Source organism: Scyliorhinus torazame, unplaced genomic scaffold, assembly GCF_047496885.1.
Source record: "Scyliorhinus torazame isolate Kashiwa2021f unplaced genomic scaffold, sScyTor2.1 scaffold_185, whole genome shotgun sequence".
Lineage (NCBI taxonomy): Eukaryota > Metazoa > Chordata > Chondrichthyes > Carcharhiniformes > Scyliorhinidae > Scyliorhinus > Scyliorhinus torazame.
In genome coordinates, this window is record NW_027307912.1 from 77252 (window position 1) to 102882 (window position 25631).

At 43.2% G+C, this 25631-nt stretch overlaps 11 non-coding genes across 11 annotated transcripts; all 11 read right to left on the reverse strand.

Annotated features, from left to right (window-relative positions):
- Positions 1-3921: 3921 nt before the first annotated feature.
- On the reverse strand, positions 3922-3993 carry trnac-gca (transfer RNA cysteine (anticodon GCA)). Its single transcript has one exon. It is a non-coding gene; the product is annotated as a tRNA-Cys (tRNA).
- Positions 3994-5902: 1909 nt separating this feature from the next.
- trnac-gca (transfer RNA cysteine (anticodon GCA)) lies at positions 5903-5974 on the reverse strand. The gene has a single exon. It is a non-coding gene; the product is annotated as a tRNA-Cys (tRNA).
- A 1909-nt stretch (positions 5975-7883) lies between these two features.
- Positions 7884-7955, reverse strand: trnac-gca (transfer RNA cysteine (anticodon GCA)). The gene has a single exon. It is a non-coding gene; the product is annotated as a tRNA-Cys (tRNA).
- Positions 7956-9865: 1910 nt separating this feature from the next.
- Positions 9866-9937, reverse strand: trnac-gca (transfer RNA cysteine (anticodon GCA)). The gene has a single exon. It is a non-coding gene; the product is annotated as a tRNA-Cys (tRNA).
- A 1907-nt stretch (positions 9938-11844) lies between these two features.
- On the reverse strand, positions 11845-11916 carry trnac-gca (transfer RNA cysteine (anticodon GCA)). The gene has a single exon. It is a non-coding gene; the product is annotated as a tRNA-Cys (tRNA).
- Positions 11917-13826: 1910 nt separating this feature from the next.
- trnac-gca (transfer RNA cysteine (anticodon GCA)) lies at positions 13827-13898 on the reverse strand. The gene has a single exon. It is a non-coding gene; the product is annotated as a tRNA-Cys (tRNA).
- Positions 13899-15807: 1909 nt separating this feature from the next.
- Positions 15808-15879, reverse strand: trnac-gca (transfer RNA cysteine (anticodon GCA)). The gene has a single exon. It is a non-coding gene; the product is annotated as a tRNA-Cys (tRNA).
- A 1910-nt stretch (positions 15880-17789) lies between these two features.
- trnac-gca (transfer RNA cysteine (anticodon GCA)) lies at positions 17790-17861 on the reverse strand. Its single transcript has one exon. It is a non-coding gene; the product is annotated as a tRNA-Cys (tRNA).
- A 1909-nt stretch (positions 17862-19770) lies between these two features.
- On the reverse strand, positions 19771-19842 carry trnac-gca (transfer RNA cysteine (anticodon GCA)). Its single transcript has one exon. It is a non-coding gene; the product is annotated as a tRNA-Cys (tRNA).
- Positions 19843-21751: 1909 nt separating this feature from the next.
- On the reverse strand, positions 21752-21823 carry trnac-gca (transfer RNA cysteine (anticodon GCA)). The gene has a single exon. It is a non-coding gene; the product is annotated as a tRNA-Cys (tRNA).
- Positions 21824-23733: 1910 nt separating this feature from the next.
- On the reverse strand, positions 23734-23805 carry trnac-gca (transfer RNA cysteine (anticodon GCA)). The gene has a single exon. It is a non-coding gene; the product is annotated as a tRNA-Cys (tRNA).
- Between the last annotated feature and the right edge of the window lie 1826 nt (positions 23806-25631).

Below are 25631 nucleotides of genomic sequence, written 5' to 3' on the forward strand. Positions count from 1 at the left end.
ATCTGTATTTTAAATTCCACCATATTGTGATCGCTCCTTCCGAAAGGATCCCTAACTATGAGATCCTGAATCAATCCTGTCTCATTACACAGGACCAGATCTAGGACCGCTTGTTCCCTCGTAGGTTCCATTACATACTGTTCGAGGAAACTATCGCGGATACATTCTATAAACTCCTCCTCAAGGCTGCCTTGACCGACCTGGTTAAACCAATCAACATGTAGATTAAAATCCCCCATGATAACTGCTGTACCATTTCTACATGCATCTGTTATTTCTTTGGTTATAGCCTGCCCCACCATAATGTTACTATTTGGTGGCCTATAGATTACTCCTATCAGTGACTTTTTCGCCTTACTATTCCTGATTTCCACCCAAATGGATTTAACCTTATCCTCCATAGCACCGATGTCATCCCTTACTGTTGCCCGGATGTCATCCTTAAATAACAGAGCTACACCACCTCCCTTACCATCCACTCTGTCCTTCCGAAAAGTTTGATGCCCTCGGATATTTAACTCCCAGTCGTGACCATCCTTTAACCATGTTTCAGTAATGGCCACTAAATCATAGTCATTCACGATGATTTGCGCCATCAACTCATTTACCTTATTCCGAATACTACGAGCATTCAGGTAAAGTACACTTATGTTGGCTTTTTTACCTCTGTTCTTAATCTTAACACCTCGATCAGTAACCTCTCCTAAGTTATATTTCCTCTTAACCTTTCTCCTAATTTTCCTTGTCGTCGAACCCACATCTTCCTGTAACAACCTGCCGCATCGCTTACCATTAATGTTTTCACTTCCCCTTTTATTTCTTTTAGTATTCCTGGTCCTATTCACTGAGCTCCCCTCAGTCACTGTACCTTGTACTGTCGCCCTTTTTGATTTTTGACTATGGCTTCTCTGCCTTACACTTTCCCCCTTACTGCCTTTTATTTCTGTCCCTGTTTTACTACCTTCCAACTTCCTGCATCGGTTCCCATCCCCCTGCCACATTAGTTTAAACTCTCCCCAACAGCTCTAGCAAACATCAGGACATCAGTTCCAGTCCTGCCCAGGTGCAGGCCGTCCGGTTTGTACTGGTCCCACCTCCCCCAGAATCGGTTCCAATGTCCCAGGAATTTGAATCCCTCCCTCTTGCACCATCTCTCGAGCCACGTTTTCATCCTCTCTATCCTGACATTCCTACTCTGACTAGCTCGTGGCACTGGTAGCAATCCTGAGATTACTACCTTTGAGGTCCTACTTTTTAGTTTAACTCCTAGCTCCCTAAATTCAGCTTGTAGGACCTCGTCCCGTTTTTTACCAATATCGTTGGTGCCTACGTGCACCACGACAGCTGGCTGTTCACCCTCCCCCCCCCAGAATGTCCTGCAGCCGCTCCGAGACATCCTTGACCCTTGCACCAGGGAGGCAACATACCATCCTGGAGTCTCGATTTTGTCCGCAGAACCGCCTGTCTTACAATTGAGTCCCCTATCACTATAGCCCTGCCATTCTTCTTCCTGCCCAGCTGCGCAGCAGAGCCAGCCACGGTGCCATGAACCTGGCTGCTGCCGCCTTCCCCTGGTGAGCCATCTCCCTCAACAGTATCCAAAGCGGTACATCTGTTTTGCAGGGAGATGACCGCAGAGGACACCTGCACTGCCTTCCTACTCTTGCTCTGTCTTTTGGTCACCCATTTACTATCTCCCTCAGTACCTTTCACCTGCGGTGTGACCAGCTCGCTAAACGTGCTATCCATGACGTCCTCAGCATCACGGACGCTCCAAAGTGAGTCCATCCGCAGCTCCAGAGCCGTCAAGCGGTCTAACAGGAGCTGCAACTGGACACACTTCTTGCACGTGAAGGAGTCAGGGACAGTGGACGTGTCCCTGAGCTCCCACATCGCACACGAGGAGCATGACACGGGTCTGAGATCTCCTGCCATGTCTTAAACCTTCGGTTAACTTGAACAATTTCAATTTCCTCCCCAAAAATTTAACTAAATAAATAAACAATGAAGAAAAAAAAAATATATATATATATACCAATGAAAAGAAACAGAAAAACAGAAACACTACTTACCAGTCACTTACCAGGGATAAAAAGCACTTCCTCCCCACCAAGCTTTGAATTCCCACCTCGATTCAAATTCCCAAACTCACTCTTTGCTGTCTCACTCCTGGCTGTCTTCTCTCTGGCTCACTGGGAGAACTCACTGGAGTGAGTTAACAAGTGGCTCTTTTTAAACTGTCCTGAATTGACTCCCCTCCCCCACCTGCTTTCAGATCAAAGTAGATTAAAGTGACTGACACTTAACTGCCAACCAGTTATGTGAGTGGGGGGGGCAGCTCTTGTTAACCTACACTGCACAATACTAACTTAATTTAAATGAATTTAAACTCCTGAAATTTAAAAGGAGCTGCCTTACTGATTCAATTTAATTCAATTCAATTCCCACCTCGATTCAAATTCCCAAACTCACTCTTTGCTGTCTCACTCTGGCTGTCTTCTCTGTCTCACTGGGAGAACTCAGAGGGAGTTCTGGATTTCTCTCGCCTAGATTTTTCCATTGGATTGTTATTGTCTGGATCCCCTTGGACGAGCGCCCGCAGCTATCAGTCCACGATGAAGTGTCATCATTCTATGTACATCAGTCCTCATCTACATTTGGAATCAGTTTTCACAAATAAACTAGGATATTAACAAAGCATAGTGGAGAAGAACTCGGGTTGAGCATTGGCACTGCCGGAGAAATTGAGTGCGAGAGTTCACCCAGGAAAACAGTGAAGTTTCAAAGTAATTGCGCCCGACGTGAACCCTGATATTGAAACACTCATGCTCTTCCCACTGAGATGGCCGAGCATTCAGCTTCTTATCACAGTATTATAACTGCTTGAAAGCAATGGGAGCGAAAGTTATTTTACGCAATCACATTTTCCGTTTCTAAGCTGGAACGCCTTCCGAGCATTATCACAGAATCATAGATTTTACAGTGCACACGTAGGCCCATCGAGTCTGCACCGCCTCACGGAGAGAGTGCTTTATATAAGCCCACAGCTACTCCCATGCCAATAACCCCAGCTAACATTTTTGGACATTATCATGGAAACCCACGCAGACACAGGGAGAACGTGCATTGCAAACTCCACACGGACAGTGAACCAAGTCGGCAATCCAACCTGCCAAGCATCAGTCCTAACCAATGTACTACATTTCTGCCATTGTGATCCACTTTCCGCAGGATCTTTTCCTGGAGGAAAAATTTTCCCGCTTTGTGCAATCACTTCGAACTTACATTCAGTTACATATATTAATCAAATTGAATTGCAAACGTGACGGACAAGCAATTGGAAAGAAGTCGCTCGGTAACACAGGTTGCGTGGTAGTGTTGTCGGATTCCCAAAAGTGAGCTTTTCAATTAAATAATGGAACTCAACAGTGAAGACATTCATAATGTTGCTGTGCCTTTTATTTGTGAGAACAGTAAGAGGTGTTCCAACAGCAGGTTAAAGTCCAACAGGTTTGTTTGGAATCTCCAGCTATCGGAGAGCAGCTCCTTCATCATCATTTTGGTGATGCACTCGCTCGGGGATGGCGTGCATACTGCTCAAACGTATATCTCACGAATTGCATGGACCAATATTCACCAAAAATTGGGTGGTATAAAAGGTGGACTTAATGGACCTGCTGAAAATTATGAATGTGCGGTTTGGGACAGGTCAACAGATCAAATGGGAAGAAGCTGTTTTCACTGACGTAGTGCAGCAGCAGCAAATGGGGATTTAACACAAATAAAGAAAAACAGAATCGGCTTCACGTTCAAGCAGCCGATGACTTCTCATAGTGTTCTCCAGACCATGTCTGCATGCAAAGTTATGGTGAGAATTTTCGAAACTGCTGCACTGAAGGAGAAATGACAGCCAAAGAGGACAGGGGGCATCTGGACTCGAACCAAAGACCTCTTGATCTGCAGTCAAATGCTCTACCACTGAGCTATACCCCCACAAGCTGTTTCAGAGCAATGATACGATGAATCCTCATTCCACTTATCGAGCTTTGTATTCTGTCTGCTTTCATCCAAAGTGTGTGTTCGATATATTGGTGACGACCTTCAATTTATTCCCGTAGATGCACATTTTTCACAATGTCTCTTGACTTTACATTCGATACGCACTGGAAATATTCAGCAGATCAGGATGAAAGATCAAAAGGGAAACTGTGGAAGAATGGACGGCAGAAGAGATTAAGTAACAAATGGGATGATGGTGAAAAACAGAATAAGATATCAATGGAACAACTAAAGGGATAGAATGTGGAAATGTCATTCTGTTTGAACCAGGTCGTACTGCTCTGGGAATATTTTGCTTTTCTGTTTGTTCATGCAGATCACTGCTGCCGCACACCGAAAGATCTCAAATCCTTCCCCTTTGATAAAGAGAATACACATTTCGGTGAGCAAAGGAACACAATTCACACATGAAGAAACATATTCATTTCGTCCTGGAAAACATTGAGAGGGAGTTCTGGATTTCTCTCGCCTAGATTTTTCCATTGGATTGTTATTGTCTGGATCCCCTTGGACGAGAGCCCGCAGCTATCAGTCCACGATGAAGTGTCATCATTCTATGTACATCAGTCCTCAACTACATTTGGAATCAGTTTTCACAAATAAACTAGGATATTAACAAAGCATAGTGGAGAAGAACTCGGGTTGAGCATTGGCACTGCCGGAGAAATTGAGTGCGAGAGTTCACCCAGGAAAACAGTGAAGTTTCAAAGTAATTGCGCCTGACGTGAACCCTGATATTGAAACACTCATGCTCTTCCCACTGAGATGGCTGAGCATTCAGCTTCTTATCACAGTATTATAACTGCTTGAAAGCAATGGGAGCGAAAGTTATTTTACGCAATCACATTTTCCGTTTCTAAGCTGGAACGCCTTCCGAGCATTATCACAGAATCATAGATTTTACAGTGCACACGTAGGCCCATCGAGTCTGCACCGCCTCACGGAAAGAGTACTTTATATAAGCCCACAGCTACTCCCATGCCAATAACCCCAGCTAACATTTTTGGACATTATCATGGAAACCCACGCAGACACATGGAGAACGTGCATTGCAAACTCCACACGGACAGTGAACCAAGTCGGCAATCCAACCTGCCAAGCATCAGTCCTAACCAATGTACTACATTTCTGCCATTGTGATCCACTTTCCGCAGGATCTTTTCCTGGAGGAAAAATTTTCCCGCTTTGTGCAATCATTTCGAACTTACATTCGGTTACATATATTAATCAAATTGAATTGCAAACGTGACGGACAAGCAATTGGAAAGAAGTCGCTCGGTAACACAAGTTGCGTGGTGGTGTTGTCGGATTCCCAAAAGTGAGCTTTTCAATTAAATAATGGAACTCAACAGTGAAGACATTCATAAAGTTGCTGTGCCTTTTATTTGTGAGAACAGTAAGAGGTGTTCCAACAGCAGGTTAAAGTCCAACAGGTTTGTTTGGAATCTCCAGCTATCGGAGAGCAGCTCCTTCATCATTTTTTTGGTGATGCACTCGCTCGGGGATGGCGTGCATACTGCTCAAACGTATATCTCACGAATTGCATGGACCAATATTCACCAAAAATTGGGTGGTATAAAAGGTGGACTTAATGGACCTGCTGAAAATTATGAATGTGCGGTTTGGGACAGGTCAACAGATCAAATAGGAAGAAGCTGTTTTCACTGACGTAGTGCAGCAGCAGCAAATGGGGATTTAACAAAATAAAGAAAAACAGAAACGGCTTCACGTTCAAGCAGCCGATGACCTCTCATCGTGTTCTCCAGACCACGTCTGCATGCAAAGTTGTGGTGAGAATTTTCTAAACTGCTGCACTGAAGGAGAAATGACAGCCAAAGAGGACAGGGGGCATCTGGACTTGAACCAGGGACCTCTTGATCTGCAGTCAAATGCTCTACCACTGAGCTATACCCCCACAAGACTTTTCCGAGCAATGATACGATGAATCCTCATTCCACTTATCGAGCTTTGTATTCTGTCTGCTTTAGTCCAAAGTGTGTGTTCGATATATTGGTGACGACCTTCAATTTATTCCCGGAGATGCACATTTTTCACAATGTCTCTTGACTTTACATTCGATACGCACTGGAAATATTCAGCAGATCAGGATGAAAGATCAAAAGGGAAACTGTGGAAGAATGGACGGCAGAAGAGATTAAGTAACAAATGGGATGATGGTGAAAAACAGAATAAGATATCAATGGAACAACTAAAGGGATAGAATGTGGAAATGTCATTCTGTTTGAACCAGGTCGTACTGCTCTGGGAATATTTTGCTTTTCTGTTTGTTCATGCAGATCACTGCTGCCGCACACTGAAAGATCTCAAATCCTTCCCCTTTGATAAAGAGAATACACACTTCGGTGAGCAAAGGAACACAATTCACACATGAAGAAACATATTCATTTCGTCCTGGAAAACGTTCAGAGGGAGTTCTGGATTTCTCTCGCCTAGATTTTTCCATTGGATTGTTATTGTCTGGATCCCCTTGGACGAGAGCCCGCAGCTATCAGTCCACGATGAAGTGTCATCATTCTATGTACATCAGTCCTCATCTACATTTGGAATCAGTTTTCACAAATAAACTAGGATATTAACAAAGCATAGTGGAGAAGAACTCGGGTTGAGCATTGGCACTGCCGGAGAAATTGAGTGCGAGAGTTCACCCAGGAAAACAGTGAAGTTTCAAAGTAATTGCGCCCGACGTGAACCCTGATATTGAAACACTCATGCTCTTCCCACTGAGATGGCCGAGCATTCAGCTTCTTATCACAGTATTATAACTGCTTGAAAGCAATGGGAGCGAAAGTTATTTTACGCAATCACATTTTCCGTTTCTAAGCTGGAACGCCTTCCGAGCATTATCACAGAATCATAGATTTTACAGTGCACACGTAGGCCCATCGAGTCTGCACCACCTCACGGAAAGAGTACTTTATAAAAGCCCACAGCTACTCCCATGCCAATAACCCCAGCTAACATTTTTGGACATTATCATGGAAACCCACGCAGACACAGGGAGAACGTGCATTGCAAACTCCACACGGACAGTGAACCAAGTCGGCAATCCAACCTGCCAAGCATCAGTCCTAACCAATGTACTCCATTTCTGCCATTGTGATCCACTTTCCGCAGGATCTTTTACTGGAGGAAAAATTTTCCCGCTTTGTGCAATCATTTCGAACTTACATTCGGTTACATATATTAATCAAATTGAATTGCAAACGTGACGGACAAGCAATTGGAAAGAAGTCGCTCGGTAACACAAGTTGCGTGGTGGTGTTGTCGGATTCCCAAAAGTGAGCTTTTCAATTAAATAATGGAACTCAACAGTGAAGACATTCATAAAGTTGCTGTGCCTTTTATTTGTGAGAACAGTAAGAGGTGTTCCAACAGCAGGTTAAAGTCCAACAGGTTTGTTTGGAATCTCCAGCTATCGGAGAGCAGCTCCTTCATCATTTTTTTGGTGATGCACTCGCTCGGGGATGGCGTGCATACTGCTCAAACGTATATCTCACGAATTGCATGGACCAATATTCACCAAAAATTGGGTGGTATAAAAGGTGGACTTAATGGACCTGCTGAAAATTATGAATGTGCGGTTTGGGACAGGTCAACAGATCAAATAGGAAGAAGCTGTTTTCACTGACGTAGTGCAGCAGCAGCAAATGGGGATTTAACAAAATAAAGTAAAACAGAATCGGCTTCACGTTCAAGCAGCCGATGACTACTCATCGTGTTCTCCAGACCACGTCTGCATGCAAAGTTGTGGTGAGAATTTTCTAAACTTCTGCACTGAAGGAGAAATGACAGCCAAAGAGGACAGGGGGCATCTGGACTTGAACCAAGGACCTCTTGATCTGCAGTCAAATGCTCTACCACTGAGCTATACCCCCACAAGACGTTTCTGAGCAATGATACGATGAATCCTCATTCCACTTATCGAGCTTTGTATTGTGTCTGCTTTAGTCCAAAGTGTGTGTTCGATATATTGGTGACGACCTTCAATTTATTCCCGTAGATGCACATTTTTCACAATGTCTCTTGACTTTACATTCGATACGCACTGGAAATATTCAGCAGATCAGGATGAAAGATCAAAAGGGAAACTGTGGAAGAATGGACGGCAGAAGAGATTAAGTAACAAATGGGATGATGGTGAAAAACAGAATAAGATATCAATGGAACAACTAAAGGGATAGAATGTGGAAATGTCATTCTGTTTGAACCAGGTCGTACTGCTCTGGGAATATTTTGCTTTTCTGTTTGTTCATGCAGATCACTGCTGCCGCACACTGAAAGATCTCAAATCCTTCCCCTTTGATAAAGAGAATACACACTTCGGTGAGCAAAGGAACACAATTCACACATGAAGAAACATATTCATTTCGTCCTGGAAAACGTTCAGAGGGAGTTCTGGATTTCTCTCGCCTAGATTTTTCCATTGGATTGTTATTGTCTGGATCCCCTTGGACGAGAGCCCGCAGCTATCAGTCCACGATGAAGTGTCATCATTCTATGTACATCAGTCCTCATCTACATTTGGAATCAGTTTTCACAAATAAACTAGGATATTAACAAAGCATAGTGGAGAAGAACTCGGGTTGAGCATTGGCACTGCCGGAGAAATTGAGTGCGAGAGTTCACCCAGGAAAACAGTGAAGTTTCAAAGTAATTGCGCCCGACGTGAACCCTGATATTGAAACACTCATGCTCTTCCCACTGAGATGGCTGAGCATTCAGCTTCTTATCACAGTATTATAACTGCTTGAAAGCAATGGGAGCGAAAGTTATTTTACGCAATCACATTTTCCGTTTCTAAGCTGGAACGCCTTCCGAGCATTATCACAGAATCATAGATTTTACAGTGCACACGTAGGCCCATCGAGTCTGCACCGCCTCACGGAAAGAGTACTTTATATAAGCCCACAGCTACTCCCATGCCAATACCCCCAGCTAACATTTTTGGACATTATCATGGAAACCCACGCAGACACATGGAGAACGTGCATTGCAAACTCCACACGGACAGTGAACCAAGTCGGCAATCCAACCTGCCAAGCATCAGTCCTAACCAATGTACTCCATTTCTGCCATTGTGATCCACTTTCCGCAGGATCTTTTCCTGGAGGAAAAATTTTCCCGCTTTGTGCAATCATTTCGAACTTACATTCGGTTACATATATTAATCAAATTGAATTGCAAACGTGACGGACAAGCAATTGGAAAGAAGTCGCTCGGTAACACAAGTTGCGTGGTGGTGTTGTCGGATTCCCAAAAGTGAGCTTTTCAATTAAATAATGGAACTCAACAGTGAAGACATTCATAAAGTTGCTGTGCCTTTTATTTGTGAGAACAGTAAGAGGTGTTCCAACAGCAGGTTAAAGTCCAACAGGTTTGTTTGGAATCTCCAGCTATCGGAGAGCAGCTCCTTCATCATCATTTTGGTGATGCACTCGCTAGGGGATGGCGTGCATACTGCTCAAACGTATATCTCACGAATTGCATGGACCAATATTCACCAAAAATTGGGTGGTATAAAAGGTGGACTTAATGGACCTGCTGAAAATTATGAATGTGCGGATTGGGACAGGTCAACAGATCAAATAGGAAGAAGCTGTTTTCACTGACGTAGTGCAGCAGCAGCAAATGGGGATTTAACACAAATAAAGAAAAACAGAATCGGCTTCACGTTCAAGCAGCCGATGACTTCTCACAGTGTTCTCCAGACCATGTCTGCATGCAAAGTTATGGTGAGAATTTTCTAAACTGCTGCACTGAAGGAGAAATGACAGCCAAAGAGGACAGGGGGCATCTGGACTTGAACCAGAGACCGCTTGATCTGCAGTCAAATGCTCTACCACTGAGCTATACCCCCACAAGCTGTTTCAGAGCAATGATACGATGAATCCTCATTCCACTTATCGCGCTTTGTATTCTGTCTGCTTTAGTCCAAAGTGTGTGTTCGATATATTGGTGACGACCTTCAATTTATTCCCGTAGATGCGCATTTTTCACAACGTCTCTTGACTTTACATTCGATACGCACTGGAAATATTCAGCAGATCAGGATGAAAGATCAAAAGGGAAACTGTGGAAGAATGGACGGCAGAAGAGATTAAGTAACAAATGGGATGATGGTGAAAAACAGAATAAGATATCAATGGAACAACTAAAGGGATAGAATGTGGAAATGTCATTCTGTCAACCAGGTCGTACTGCTCTGGGAATATTTTGCTTTTCTGTTTGTTCATGCAGATCACTGCTGCCGCACACTGAAAGATCTCAAATCCTTCCCCTTTGATAAAGAGAATACACACTTCGGTGAGCAAAGGAACACAATTCACACATGAAGAAACATATTCATTTTGTCCTGGAAAACATTGAGAGGGAGTTCTGGATTTCTCTCGCCTAGATTTTTCCATTGGATTGTTATTGTCTGGATCCCCTTGGACGAGAGCCCGCAGCTATCAGTCCACGATGAAGTGTCATCATTCTATGTACATCAGTCCTCATCTACATTTGGAATCAGTTTTCACAAATAAACTAGGATATTAACAAAGCATAGTGGAGAAGAACTCGGGTTGAGCATTGGCACTGCCGGAGAAATTGAGTGCGAGAGTTCACCCAGGAAAACAGTGAAGTTTCAAAGTAATTGCGCCCGACGTGAACCCTGATATTGAAACACTCATGCTCTTCCCACTGAGATGGCCGAGCATTCAGCTTCTTATCACAGTATTATAACTGCTTGAAAGCAATGGGAGCGAAAGTTATTTTACGCAATCACATTTTCCGTTTCTCAGCTGGAACGCCTTCAGAGCATTATCACAGAATCATAGATTTTACAGTGCACACGTAGGCCCATCGAGTCTGCACCGCCTCACGGAAAGAGTACTTTATATAAGCCCACAGCTACTCCCATGCCAATAACCCCAGCTAACATTTTTGGACATTATCATGGAAACCCACGCAGACACAGGGAGAACGTGCATTGCAAACTCCACACGGACAGTGAACCAAGTCGGCAATCCAACCTGCCAAGCATCAGTCCTAACCAATGTACTCCATTTCTGCCATTGTGATCCACTTTCCGCAGGATCTTTTCCTGGAGGAAAAATTTTCCCGCTTTGTGCAATCATTTCGAACTTACATTCGGTTACATATATTAATCAAATTGAATTGCAAACGTGACGGACAAGCAATTGGAAAGAAGTCGCTCGGTAACACAAGTTGCGTGGTGGTGTTGTCGGATTCCCAAAAGTGAGCTTTTCAATTAAATAATGGAACTCAACAGTGAAGACATTCATAAAGTTGCTGTGCCTTTTATTTGTGAGAACAGTAAGAGGTGTTCCAACAGCAGGTTAAAGTCCAACAGGTTTGTTTGGAATCTCCAGCTATCGGAGAGCAGCTCCTTCATCATTTTTTTGGTGATGCACTCGCTCGGGGATGGCGTGCATACTGCTCAAACGTATATCTCACGAATTGCATGGACCAATATTCACCAAAAATTGGGTGGTATAAAAGGTGGACTTAATGGACCTGCTGAAAATTATGAATGTGCGGTTTGGGACAGGTCAACAGATCAAATAGGAAGAAGCTGTTTTCACTGACGTAGTGCAGCAGCAGCAAATGGGGATTTAACAAAATAAAGAAAAACAGAATCGGCTTCACGTTCAAGCAGCCGATGACCTCTCATCGTGTTCTCCAGACCATGTCTGCATGCAAAGTTGTGGTGAGAATTTTCTAAACTGCTGCACTGAAGGAGAAATGACAGCCAAAGAGGACAGGGGGCATCTGGACTTAAACCAGAGACCTCTTGATCTGCAGTCAAATGCTCTACCACTGAGCTATACCCCCTCAAGCTGTTTCAGAGCAATGATACGATGAATCCTCATTCCACTTATCGCGCTTTGTATCCTGTCTGCTTTAGTCCAAAGTGTGTGTTCGATATATTGGTGACGACCTTCAATTTATTCCCGTAGATGCACATTTTTCACAATGTCTCTTGACTTTACATTCGATACGCACTGGAAATATTCAGCAGATCAGGATAAAAGATCAAAAGGGAAACTGTGGAAGAATGGACGGCAGAAGAGATTAAGTAACAAATGGGATGATGGTGAAAAACAGAATAAGATATCAATGGAACAACTAAAGGGATAGAATGTGGAAATGTCATTCTGTTTGAACCAGGTCGTACTGCTCTGGGAATATTTTGCTTTTCTGTTTGTTCATGCAGATCACTGCTGCCGCACACTGAAAGATCTCAAATCCTTCCCCTTTGATAAAGAGAATACACACTTCGGTGAGCAAAGGAACACAATTCACACATGAAGAAACATATTCATTTCGTCCTGGAAAACGTTCAGAGGGAGTTCTGGATTCCTCTTGCCTAGATTTTTCCATTGGATTGTTATTGTATGGATCCCCTTGGACGAGAGCCCGCAGCTATCAGTCCACGATGAAGTGTCATCATTCTATGTACATCAGTCCTCATCTACATTTGGAATCAGTTTTCACAAATAAACTAGGATATTAACAAAGCATAGTGGAGAAGAACTCGGGTTGAGCATTGGCACTGCCGGAGAAATTGAGTGCGAGAGTTCACCCAGGAAAACAGTGAAGTTTCAAAGTAATTGCGCCCGACGTGAACCCTGATATTGAAACACTCATGCTCTTCCCACTGAGATGGCTGAGCATTCAGCTTCTTATCACAGTAGTATAACTGCTTGAAAGCAATGGGAGCGAAAGTTATTTTACGCAATCACATTTTCCGTTTCTAAGCTGGAACGCCTTCCGAGCATTATCACAGAATCATAGATTTTACAGTGCACACGTAGGCCCATCGAGTCTGCACCGCCTCACGGAAAGAGTACTTTATATAAGCCCACAGCTACTCCCATGCCAATAACCCCAGCTAACATTTTTGGACATTATCATGGAAACCCACGCAGACACATGGAGAACGTGCATTGCAAACTCCACACGGACAGTGTACCAAGTCGGCAATCCAACCTGCCAAGCATCAGTCCTAACCAATGTACTCCATTTCTGCCATTGTGATCCACTTTCCGCAGGATCTTTTCCTGGAGGAAAAATTTTCCCGCTTTGTGCAATCATTTCGAACTTACATTCGGTTACATATATTAATCAAATTGAATTGCAAACGTGACGGACAAGCAATTGGAAAGAAGTCGCTCGGTAACACAAGTTGCGTGGTGGTGTTGTCGGATTCCGAAAAGTGAGCTTTTCAATTAAATAATGGAACTCAACAGTGAAGACATTCATAAAGTTGCTGTGCCTTTTATTTGTGAGAACAGTAAGAGGTGTTCCAACAGCAGGTTAAAGTCCAACAGGTTTGTTTGGAATCTCCAGCTATCGGAGAGCAGCTCCTTCATCATCATTTTGGTGATGCACTCACTCGGGGATGGCGTGCATACTGCTCAAACGTATATCTCACGAATTGCATGGACCAATATTCACCAAAAATTGGGTGGTATAAAAGGTGGACTTAATGGACCTGCTGAAAATTATGAATGTGCGGATTGGGACAGGTCAACAGATCAAATAGGAAGAAGCTGTTTTCACTGACGTAGTGCAGCAGCAGCAAATGGGGATTTAACACAAATAAAGAAAAACAGAATCGGCTCCACGTTCAAGCAGCCGATGACTTCTCATCGTGTTCTCCAGACCATGTCTGCATGCAAAGTTATGGTGAGCATTTTCTAAACTGCTGCACTGAAGGAGAAATGACAGCCAAAGAGGACAGGGGGCATCTGGACTCGAATCAGAGACCTCTTGATCTGCAGTCAAATGCTCTACCACTGAGCTATACCCCCACAAGCTGTTTCAGAGCAATGATACGATGAATCCTCATTCCACTTATCGCGCTTTGTATCCTGTCTGCTTTAGTCCAAAGTGTGTGTTCGATATATTGGTGACGACCTTCAATTTATTCCCGTAGATGCACATTTATCACAATGTCTCTTGACTTTACATTCGATACGCACTGGAAATATTCAGCAGATCAGGATAAAAGATCAAAAGGGAAACTGTGGAAGAATGGACGGCAGAAGAGATTAAGTAACAAATGGGATGATGGTGAAAAACAGAATAAGATATCAATGGAACAACTAAAGGGATAGAATGTGGAAATGTCATTCTGTTTGAACCATGTCGTACTGCTCTGGGAATATTTTGCTTTTCTGTTTGTTCATGCAGATCACTGCTGCCGCACACTGAAAGATCTCAAATCCATCCCCTTTGATAAAGAGAATACACACTTCGGTGAGCAAAGGAACACAATTCACACATGAAGAAACATATTCATTTCGCCCTTGAATACGTTCAGAGGGAGTACTGGATTCCTCTCGCCTAGATTTTTCCATTGGATTGTTATTGTCTGGATCCCCTTGGACGAGAGCCCGCAGCTATCAGTCCACGATGAAGTGTCATCATTCTATGTACATCAGTCCTCATCTACATTTGGAATCAGTTTTCACAAATAAACTAGGATATTAACAAACATAGTGGAGAAGAACTCGGGTTGAGCATTGGCACTGCCGGAGAAATTGAGTGCGAGAGTTCACCCAGGAAAACAGTGAAGTTTCAAAGTAATTGCGCCCGACGTGAACCCTGATATTGAAACACTCATGCTCTTCCCACTGAGATGGCCGAGCATTCAGCTTCTTATCACAGTATTATAACTGCTTGAAAGCAATGGGAGCGAAAGTTATTTTACGCAATCACATTTTCCGTTTCTAAGCTGGAACGCCTTCCGAGCATTATCACAGAATCATAAATTTTACAGTGCACACGTAGGCCCATCGAGTCTGCACCGCCTCACGGAAAGAGTACTTTATATAAGCCCACAGCTACTCCCATGCCAATAACCCCAGCTAACATTTTTGGACATTATCATGGAAACCCACGCAGACACATGGAGAACGTGCATTGCAAACTCCACACGGACAGTGAACCAAGTCGGCAATCCAACCTGCCAAGCATCAGTCCTAACCAATGTACTCCATTTCTGCCATTGTGATCCACTTTCCGCAGGATCTTTTCCTGGAGGAAAAATTTTCCCGCTTTGTGCAATCATTTCGAACTTACATTCGGTTACATATATTAATCAAATTGAATTGCAAACGTGACGGACAAGCAATTGGAAAGAAGTCGCTCGGTAACACAAGTTGCGTGGTGGTGTTGTCGGATTCCCAAAAGTGAGCTTTTCAATTAAATAATGGAACTCAACAGTGAAGACATTCATAAAGTTGCTGTGCCTTTTATTTGTGAGAACAGTAAGAGGTGTTCCAACAGCAGGTTAAAGTCCAACAGGTTTGTTTGGAATCTCCAGCTATCGGAGAGCAGCTCCTTCATCATCATTTTGGTGATGCACTCGCTCGGGGATGGCGTGCATACTGCTCAAACGTATATCTCACGAATTGCATGGACCAATATTCACCAAAAATTGGGTGGTATAAAAGGTGGACTTAATGGACCTGCTGAAAATTATGAATGTGCGGATTGGGACAGGTCAACAGATCAAATAGGAAGAAGCTGTTTTCACTGACGTAGTGCAGCAGCAGCAAATGGGGATTTAACACAAATAAAGAAAAACAGAATCGGCTTCACGTTCATGCAGCCGATGACCTCTCATCGTGTTCTCCAGACCATGTCTGCATGCAAAGTTGTGGTGAGAATTTTCTAAACTGCTGCACTGAAGGAGAAATGACAGCCAAAGAGGACAGGGGGCATCTGGACTTGAACCAGAAACCTTTTGATCTGCAGTCAAATGCTCTACCACTGAGCTATACCCCCACAAGCTGTTTCAGAGCAATGATACGATGAATCCTCATTCCACTTATCGAGCTTTGTATTCTGTCTGCTTTAGTCCAAAGTGTGTGTTCGATATATTGGTGACGACCTTCAATTTATTCCCGTAGATGCACATTTTTCACAATGTCTCTTGACTTTACATTCGATACGCACTGGAAATATTCAGCAGATCAGGATGAAAGATCAAAAGGGAAACTGTGGAAGAATGGACGGCAGAAGAGATTAAGTAACAAATGGGATGATGGTGAAAAACAGAATAAGATATCAATGGAACAACTAAAGGGATAGAATGTGGAAATGTCATTCTGTTTGAACCAGGTCGTACTGCTCTGGGAATATTTTGCTTTTCTGTTTGTTCATGCAGATCACTGCTGCCGCACACTGAAAGATCTCAAATCCTTCCCCTTTGATAAAGAGAATACACACTTCGGTGAGCAAAGGAACACAATTCACACATGAAGAAACATATTCATTTCGTCCTGGAAAACGTTCAGAGGGAGTTCTGGATTTCTCTCACCTAGATTTTTCCATTGGATTGTTATTGTCTGGATCCCCTTGGACGAGAGCCCGCAGCTATCAGTCCACGATGAAGTGTCATCATTCTATGTACATCAGTCCTCATCTACATTTGGAATCAGTTTTCACAAATAAACTAGGATATTAACAAAGCATAGTGGAGAAGAACTCGGGTTGAGCATTGGCACTGCCGGAGAAATTGAGTGCGAGAGTTCACCCAGGAAAACAGTGAAGTTTCAAAGTAATTGCGCCCGACCTGAACCCTGATATTGAAACACTCATGCTCTTCCGACTGAGATGGCCGAGCATTCAGCTTCTTATCACAGTATTATAACTGCTTGAAAGCAATGGGAGCGAAAGTTATTTTACGCAATCACATTTTCCGTTTCTAAGCTGGAACGCCTTCCGAGCATTATCACAGAATCATAGATTTTACAGTGCACACGTAGGCCCATCGAGTCTGCACCGCCTCACGGAAAGAGTACTTTATATAAGACCACAGCTACTCCCATGCCAATAACCCCAGCTAACATTTTTGGACATTATCATGGAAACCCACGCAGACACAGGGAGAACGTGCATTGCAAACTCCACACGGACAATGAACCAAGTCGGCAATCCAACCTGCCAAGCATCAGTCCTAACCAATGTACTACATTTCTGCCATTGTGATCCACTTTCCGCAGGATCTTTTCCTGGAGGAAAAATTTTCCCGCTTTGTGCAATCATTTCGAACTTACATTCGGTTACATATATTAATCAAATTGAATTGCAAACGTGACGGACAAGCAATTGGAAAGAAGTCGCTCGGTAACACAAGTTGCGTGGTGGTGTTGTCGGATTCCCAAAAGTGAGCTTTTCAATTAAATAATGGAACTCAACAGTGAAGACATTCATAATGTTGCTGTGCCTTTTATTTGTGAGAACAGTAAGAGGTGTTCCAACAGCAGGTTAAAGTCCAACAGGTTTGTTTGGAATCTCCAGCTATCGGAGAGCAGCTCCTTCATCATCATTTTGGTGATGCACTCGCTCGGGGATGGCGTGCATACTGCTCAAACGTATATCTCACGAATTGCATGGACCAATATTCACCAAAAATTGGGTGGTATATAAGGTGGACTTAATGGACCTGCTGAAAATTATGAATGTGCGGATTGGGACAGGTCAACAGATCAAATAGGAAGAAGCTGTTTTCACTGACGTAGTGCAGCAGCAGCAAATGTGGATTTAACACAAATAAAGAAAAACAGAATCTGCTTCACGTTCAAGCAGCCGACGACTTCTCATCGTGCTCTCGAGACCATGTCTGCATGCAAAGTTATGGTGAGAATTTTCTAAACTGCTGCCCTGAAGGAGAAATGACAGCCAAAGAGAACAGGGGGCATCTGGACTCGAACCAGAGACCTTTTGATCTGCAGTCAAATGCTCTACCACTGAGCTATACCCCCACAAGCTGTTTCAGAGCAATGATACGATGAATCCTCATTCCACTTATCGAGCTTTGTATTCTGTCTGCTTTAGTCCAAAGTGTGTGTTCGATATATTGGTGACGACCTTCAATTTATTCCCGTAGATGCACATTTTTCACAATGTCTCTTGACTTTACATTCGATACGCACTGGAAATATTCAGCAGATCAGGATGAAAGATCAAAAGGGAAACTGTGGAAGAATGGACGGCAGAAGAGATTAAGTAACAAATGGGATGATGGTGAAAAACAGAATAAGATATCAATGGAACAACTAAAGGGATAGAATGTGGAAATGTCATTCTGTTTGAACCAGGTCGTACTGCTCTGGGAATATTTTGCTTTTCTGTTTGTTCATGCAGATCACTGCTGCCGCACACTGAAAGATCTCAAATCCTTCCCCTTTGATAAAGAGAATACACACTTCGGTGAGCAAAGGAACACAATTCACACATGAAGAAACATATTCATTTCGCCCTTGAATACGTTCAGAGGGAGTTCTGGATTTCTATCGCCTAGATTTTTCCATTGGATTGTTATTGTCTGGATCCCCTTGGACGAGAGCCCGCAGCTATCAGTCCACGATGAAGTGTCATCATTCTATGTACATCAGTCCTCATCTACATTTGGAATCAGTTTTCACAAATAAACTAGGATATTAACAAAGCATAGTGGAGAAGAACTCGGGTTGAGCATTGGCACTGCCGGAGAAATTGAGTGCGAGAGTTCACCCAGGAAAACAGTGAAGTTTCAAAGTAATTGCGCCCGACGTGAACCCTGATATTGAAACACTCATGCTCTTCCCACTGAGATGGCCGAGCATTCAGCTTCTTATCACAGCATTATAACTGCTTGAAAGCAATGGGAGCAAAAGTTATTTTACGCAATCACATTTTCCGTTTCTAAGCTGGAACGCCTTCCGAGCATTATCACAGAATCATAGATTTTACAGTGCACACGTAGGCCCATCGAGTCTGCACCGCCTCACGGAAAGAGTACTTTATATAAGCCCACAGCTACTCCCATGCCAATAACCCCAGCTAACATTTTTGGACATTATCATGGAAACCCACGCAGACACATGGAGAACGTGCATTGCAAACTCCACACGGACAGTGAACCAAGTCGGCAATCCAACCTGCCAAGCATCAGTCCTAACCAATGTACTCCATTTCTGCCATTGTGATCCACTTTCCGCAGGATCTTTTCCTGGAGGAAAAATTTTCCCGCTTTGTGCAATCATTTCGAACTTACATTCGGTTACATATATTAATCAAATTGAATTGCAAACGTGACGGACAAGCAATTGGAAAGAAGTCGCTCGGTAACACAAGTTGCGTGGTGGTGTTGTCGGATTCCCAAAAGTGAGCTTTTCAATTAAATAATGGAACTCAACAGTGAAGACATTCATAAAGTTGCTGTGCCTTTTATTTGTGAGAACAGTAAGAGGTGTTCCAACAGCAGGTTAAAGTCCAACAGGTTTGTTTGGAATCTCCAGCTATCGGAGAGCAGCTCCTTCATCATTTTTTTGGTGATGCACTCGCTCGGGGATGGCGTGCATACTGCTCAAATGTATATCTCACGAATTGCATGGACCAATATTCACCAAAAATTGGGTGGTATAAAAGGTGGACTTAATGGACCTGCTGAAAATTATGAATGTGCGGTTTGGGACAGGTCAACAGATCAAATAGGAAGAAGCTGTTTTCACTGACGTAGTGCAGCAGCAGCAAATGGGGATTTAACAAAATAAAGAAAAACAGAATCGGCTTCACGTTCAAGCAGCCGATGACCTCTCATCGCGTTCTCCAGACCATGTCTGCATGCAAAGTTGTGGTGAGAATTTTCTAAACTGCTGCACTGAAGGAGAAATGACAGCCAAAGAGGACAGGGGGCATTTGGACTTGAACCAGAAACCTTTTGATCTGCAGTCAAATGCTCTACCACTGAGCTATACCCCCACAAGCTGTTTCAGAGCAATGATACGATGAATCCTCATTCCACTTATCGAGCTTTGTATTCTGTCTGCTTTAGTCCAAAGTGTGTGTTCGATATATTGGTGACGACCTTCAATTTATTCCCGTAGATGCACATTTTTCACAATGTCTCTTGACTTTACATTCGATACGCACTGGAAATATTCAGCAGATCAGGATGAAAGATCAAAAGGGAAACTGTGGAAGAATGGACGGCAGAAGAGATTAAGTAACAAATGGGATGATGGTGAAAAACAGAATAAGATATCAATGGAACAACTAAAGGGATAGAATGTGGAAATGTCATTCTGTTTGAACCAGGTCGTACTGCTCTGGGAATATTTTGCTTTTCTGTTTGTTCATGCAGATCACTGCTGCCGCACACTGAAAGATCTCAAATCCTTCCCCTTTGATAAAGAGAATACACACTTCGGTGAGCAAAGGAACACAATTCACACATGAAGAAACATATTCATTTCGCCCTGGAATACGTTCAGAGGGAGTTCTGGATTTCTCTCGCCTAGATTTTTCCATTGGATTGTTATTGTCTGGATCCCCTTGGACGAGAGCCCGCAGCTATCAGTCCACGATGAAGTGTCATCATTCTATGTACATCAGTCCTCATCTGCATTTGGAATCAGTTTTCACAAATAAACTAGGATATTAACAAAGCATAGTGGAGAAGAACTCGGGTTGAGCATTGGCACTGCCGGAGAAATTGAGTGCGAGAGTTCACCCAGGAAAACAGTGAAGTTTCAAAGTAATTGCGCCCGACGTGAACCCTGATATTGAAACACTCATGCTCTTCCCACTGAGATGGCCGAGCATTCAGCTTCTTATCACAGTATTATAACTGCTTGAAAGCAATGGGAGCGAAAGTTATTTTACGCAATCACATTTTCCGTTTCTAAGCTGGAACGCCTTCCGAGCATTATCACAGAATCATAGATTTTACAGTGCACACGTAGGCCCATCGAGTCTGCACCGCCTCACGGAAAGAGTACTTTATATAAGCCCACAGCTACTCCCATGCCAATAACCCCAGCTAACATTTTTGGACATTATCATGGAAACCCACGCAGACACAGGGAGAACGTGCATTGCAAACTCCACACGGACAGTGAACCAAGTCGGCAATCCAACCTGCCAAGCATCAGTCCTAACCAATGTACTCCATTTCTGCCATTGTGATCCACTTTCCGCAGGATCTTTTCCTGGAGGAAAAATTTTCCCGCTTTGTGCAATCATTTCGAACTTACATTCGGTTACATATATTAATCAAATTGAATTGCAAACGTGACGGACAAGCAATTGGAAAGAAGTCGCTCGGTAACACAAGTTGCGTGGTGGTGTTGTCGGATTCCCAAAAGTGAGCTTTTCAATTAAATAATGGAACTCAACAGTGAAGACATTCATAAAGTTGCTGTGCCTTTTATTTGTGAGAACAGTAAGAGGTGTTCCAACAGCAGGTTAAAGTCCAACAGGTTTGTTTGGAATCTCCAGCTATCGGAGAGCAGCTCCTTCATCATTTTTTTGGTGATGCACTCGCTCGGGGATGGCGTGCATACTGCTCAAACGTATATCTCACGAATTGCATGGACCAATATTCACCAAAAATTGGGTGGTATAAAAGGTGGACTTAATGGACCTGCTGAAAATTATGAATGTGCGGTTTGGGACAGGTCAACAGATCAAATAGGAAGAAGCTGTTTTCACTGACGTAGTGCAGCAGCAGCAAATGGGGATTTAACAAAATAAAGAAAAACAGAATCGGCTTCACGTTCAAGCAGCCGATGACCTCTCATCGTGTTCTCCAGACCATGTCTGCATGCAAAGTTATAGTGAGAATTTTCTAAACTCCTGCACTGAAGGAGAAATGACAGCCAAAGAGGACAGGGGGCATCTGGACTTGAACCAGAAACCTTTTGACCTGCAGTCAAATGCTCTACCACTGAGCTATACCCCCACAAGCTGTTTCAGAGCAATGATACGATGAATCCTCATTCCACTTATCGAGCTTTGTATTCTGTCTGCTTTAGTCCAAAGTGTGTGTTCGATATATTGGTGACGACCTTCAATTTATTCCCGTAGATGCACATTTTTCACAATGTCTCTTGACTTTACATTCGATACGCACTGGAAATATTCAGCAGATCAGGATGAAAGATCAAAAGGGAAACTGTGGAAGAATGGACGGCAGAAGAGATTAAGTAACAAATGGGATGATGGTGAAAAACAGAATAAGATATCAATGGAACAACTAAAGGGATAGAATGTGGAAATGTCATTCTGTTTGAACCAGGTCGTACTGCTCTGGGAATATTTTGCTTTTCTGTTTGTTCATGCAGATCACTGCTGCCGCACACTGAAAGATCTCAAATCCTTCCCCTTTGATAAAGAGAATACACACTTCGGTGAGCAAAGGAACACAATTCACACATGAAGAAACATATTCATTTCGTCCTGGAAAACGTTCAGAGGGAGTTCTGGATTTCTCTCGCCTAGATTTTTCCATTGGATTGTTATTGTCTGGATCCCCTTGGACGAGAGCCCGCAGCTATCAGTCCACGATGAAGTGTCATCATTCTATGTACATCAGTCCTCATCTACATTTGGAATCAGTTTTCACAAATAAACTAGGATATTAACAAAGCATAGTGGAGAAGAACTCGGGTTGAGCATTGGCACTGCCGGAGAAATTGAGTGCGAGAGCTCACCCAGGAAAACAGTGAAGTTTCAAAGTAATTGCGCCCGACCTGAACCCTGATATTGAAACACTCATGCTCTTCCCACTGAGATGGCTGAGCATTCAGCTTCTTATCACAGTAGTATAACTGCTTGAAAGCAATGGGAGCGAAAGTTATTTTACGCAATCACATTTTCCGTTTCTAAGCTGGAACGCCTTCCGAGCATTATCACAGAATCATAGATTTTACAGTGCACACGTAGGCCCATCGAGTCTGCACCGCCTCACGGAAAGAGTACTTTATATAAGCCCACAGCTACTCCCATGCCAATAACCCCAGCTAACATTTTTGGACATTATCATGGAAACCCACGCAGACACATGGAGAACGTGCATTGCAAACTCCACACGGACAGTGAACCAAGTCGGCAATCCAACCTGCCAAGCATCAGTCCTAACCAATGTACTCCATTTCTGCCATTGTGATCCACTTTCCGCAGGATCTTTTCCTGGAGGAAAAATGTTCCCGCTTTGTGCAATCATTTCAAACTTACATTCGGTTACATATATTAATCAAATTGAATTGCAAACGTGACGGACAAGCAATTGGAAAGAAGTCGCTCGGTAACACAAGTTGCGTGGTGGTGTTGTCGGATTCCCAAAAGTGAGCTTTTCAATTAAATAATGGAACTCAACAGTGAAGACATTCATAAAGTTGCTGTGCCTTTTATTTGTGAGAACAGTAAGAGGTGTTCCAACAGCAAGTTAAAGTCCAACAGGTTTGTTTGGAATCTCCAGCTATCGGAGAGCAGCTCCTTCATCATCATTTTGGTGATGCACTCGCTCGGGGATGGCGTGCATACTGCTCAAACGTATATCTCACGAATTGCATGGACCAATATTCACCAAAAATTGGGTGGTATAAAAGGTGGACTTAATGGACCTGCTGAAAATTATGAATGTGCGGATTGGGACAGGTCAACAGATCAAATAGGAAGAAGCTGTTTTCACTGACGTAGTGCAGCAGCAGCAAATGGGGATTTAACACAAATAAAGAAAAACAGAATCGGCTTCACGTTCCAGCAGCCGATGACTTTTCATAGTGTTCTCCAGACCATGTCTGCATGCAAAGTTATGGTGAGAATTTTCTAAACTGCTGCACTGAAGGAGAAATGACAGCCAAAGAGGACAGGGGGCATCTGGACTCGAACCAGAGACCTCTTGATCTGCAGTCAAATGCTCTACCACTGAGCTATACCCCCAAAAGCTGTTTCAGAGCAATGATACGATGAATCCTCATTCCACTTATCGCGCTTTGTATTCTGTCTGCTTTAGTCCAAAGTGTGTGTTCGATATATTGGTGACGACCTTCAATTTATTCCCGTAGATGCGCATTTTTCACAATGTCTCTTGACTTTACATTCGATACGCACTGGAAATATTCAGCATATCAGGATGAAAGATCAAAAGGGAAACTGTGGAAGAATGGACGGCAGAAGAGATTAAGTAACAAATGGGATGATGGTGAAAAACAGAATAAGATATCAATGGAACAACTAAAGGGATAGAATGTGGAAATGTCATTCTGTTTGAACCAGGTCGTACTGCTCTGGGAATATTTTGCTTTTCTGTTTGTTCATGCAGATCACTGCTGCCGCACACTGAAAGATCTCAAATCCTTCCCCTTTGATAAAGAGAATACACACTTCGGTGAGCAAAGGAACACAATTCACACATGAAGAAACATATTCATTTCGCCCTTGAATACGTTCAGAGGGAGTTCTGGATTTCTATCGCCTAGATTTTTCCATTGGATTGTTATTGTCTGGATCCCCTTGGACGAGAGCCCGCAGCTATCAGTCCACGATGAAGTGTCATCATTCTATGTACATCAGTCCTCATCTACATTTGGAATCAGTTTTCACAAATAAACTAGGATATTAACAAAGCATAGTGGAGAAGAACTCGGGTTGAGCATTGGCACTGCCGGAGAAATTGAGTGCGAGAGTTCACCCAGGAAAACAGTGAAGTTTCAAAGTAATTGCGCCCGACGTGAACCCTGATATTGAAACACTCATGCTCTTCCCACTGAGATGGCCGAGCATTCAGCTTCTTATCACAGTATTATAACTGCTTGAAAGCAATGGGAGCGAAAGTTATTTTACGCAATCACATTTTCCGTTTCTAAGCTGGAACGCCTTCCGAGCATTATCACAGAATCATAGATTTTACAGTGCACACGTAGGCCCATCGAGTCTGCACCGCCTCACGGAAAGAGTACTTTATATAAGCCCACAGCTACTCCCATGCCAATAACCCCAGCTAACATTTTTGGACATTATCATGGAAACCCACGCAGACACATGGAGAACGTGCATTGCAAACTCCACACGGACAGTGAACCAAGTCGGCAATCCAACCTGCCAAGCATCAGTCCTAACCAATGTACTCCATTTCTGCCATTGTGATCCACTTTCCGCAGGATCTTTTCCTGGAGGAAAAATTTTCCCGCTTTGTGCAATCATTTCGAACTTACATTCGGTTACATATATTAATCAAATTGAATTGCAAACGTGACGGACAAGCAATTGGAAAGAAGTCGCTCGGTAACACAAGTTGCGTGGTGGTGTTGTCGGATTCCCAAAAGTGAGCTTTTCAATTAAATAATGGAACTCAACAGTGAAGACATTCATAAAGTTGCTGTGCCTTTTATTTGTGAGAACAGTAAGAGGTGTTCCAACAGCAGGTTAAAGTCCAACAGGTTTGTTTGGAATCTCCAGCTATCGGAGAGCAGCTCCTTCATCATTTTTTTGGTGATGCACTCGCTCGGGGATGGCGTGCATACTGCTCAAACGTATATCTCACGAATTGCATGGACCAATATTCACCAAAAATTGGGTGGTATAAAAGGTGGACTTAATGGACCTGCTGAAAATTATGAATGTGCGGTTTGGGACAGGTCAACAGATCAAATAGGAAGAAGCTGTTTTCACTGACGTAGTGCAGCAGCAGCAAATGGGGATTTAACAAAATAAAGAAAAACAGAATCGGCTTCACGTTCAAGCAGCCGATGACCTCTCATCGTGTT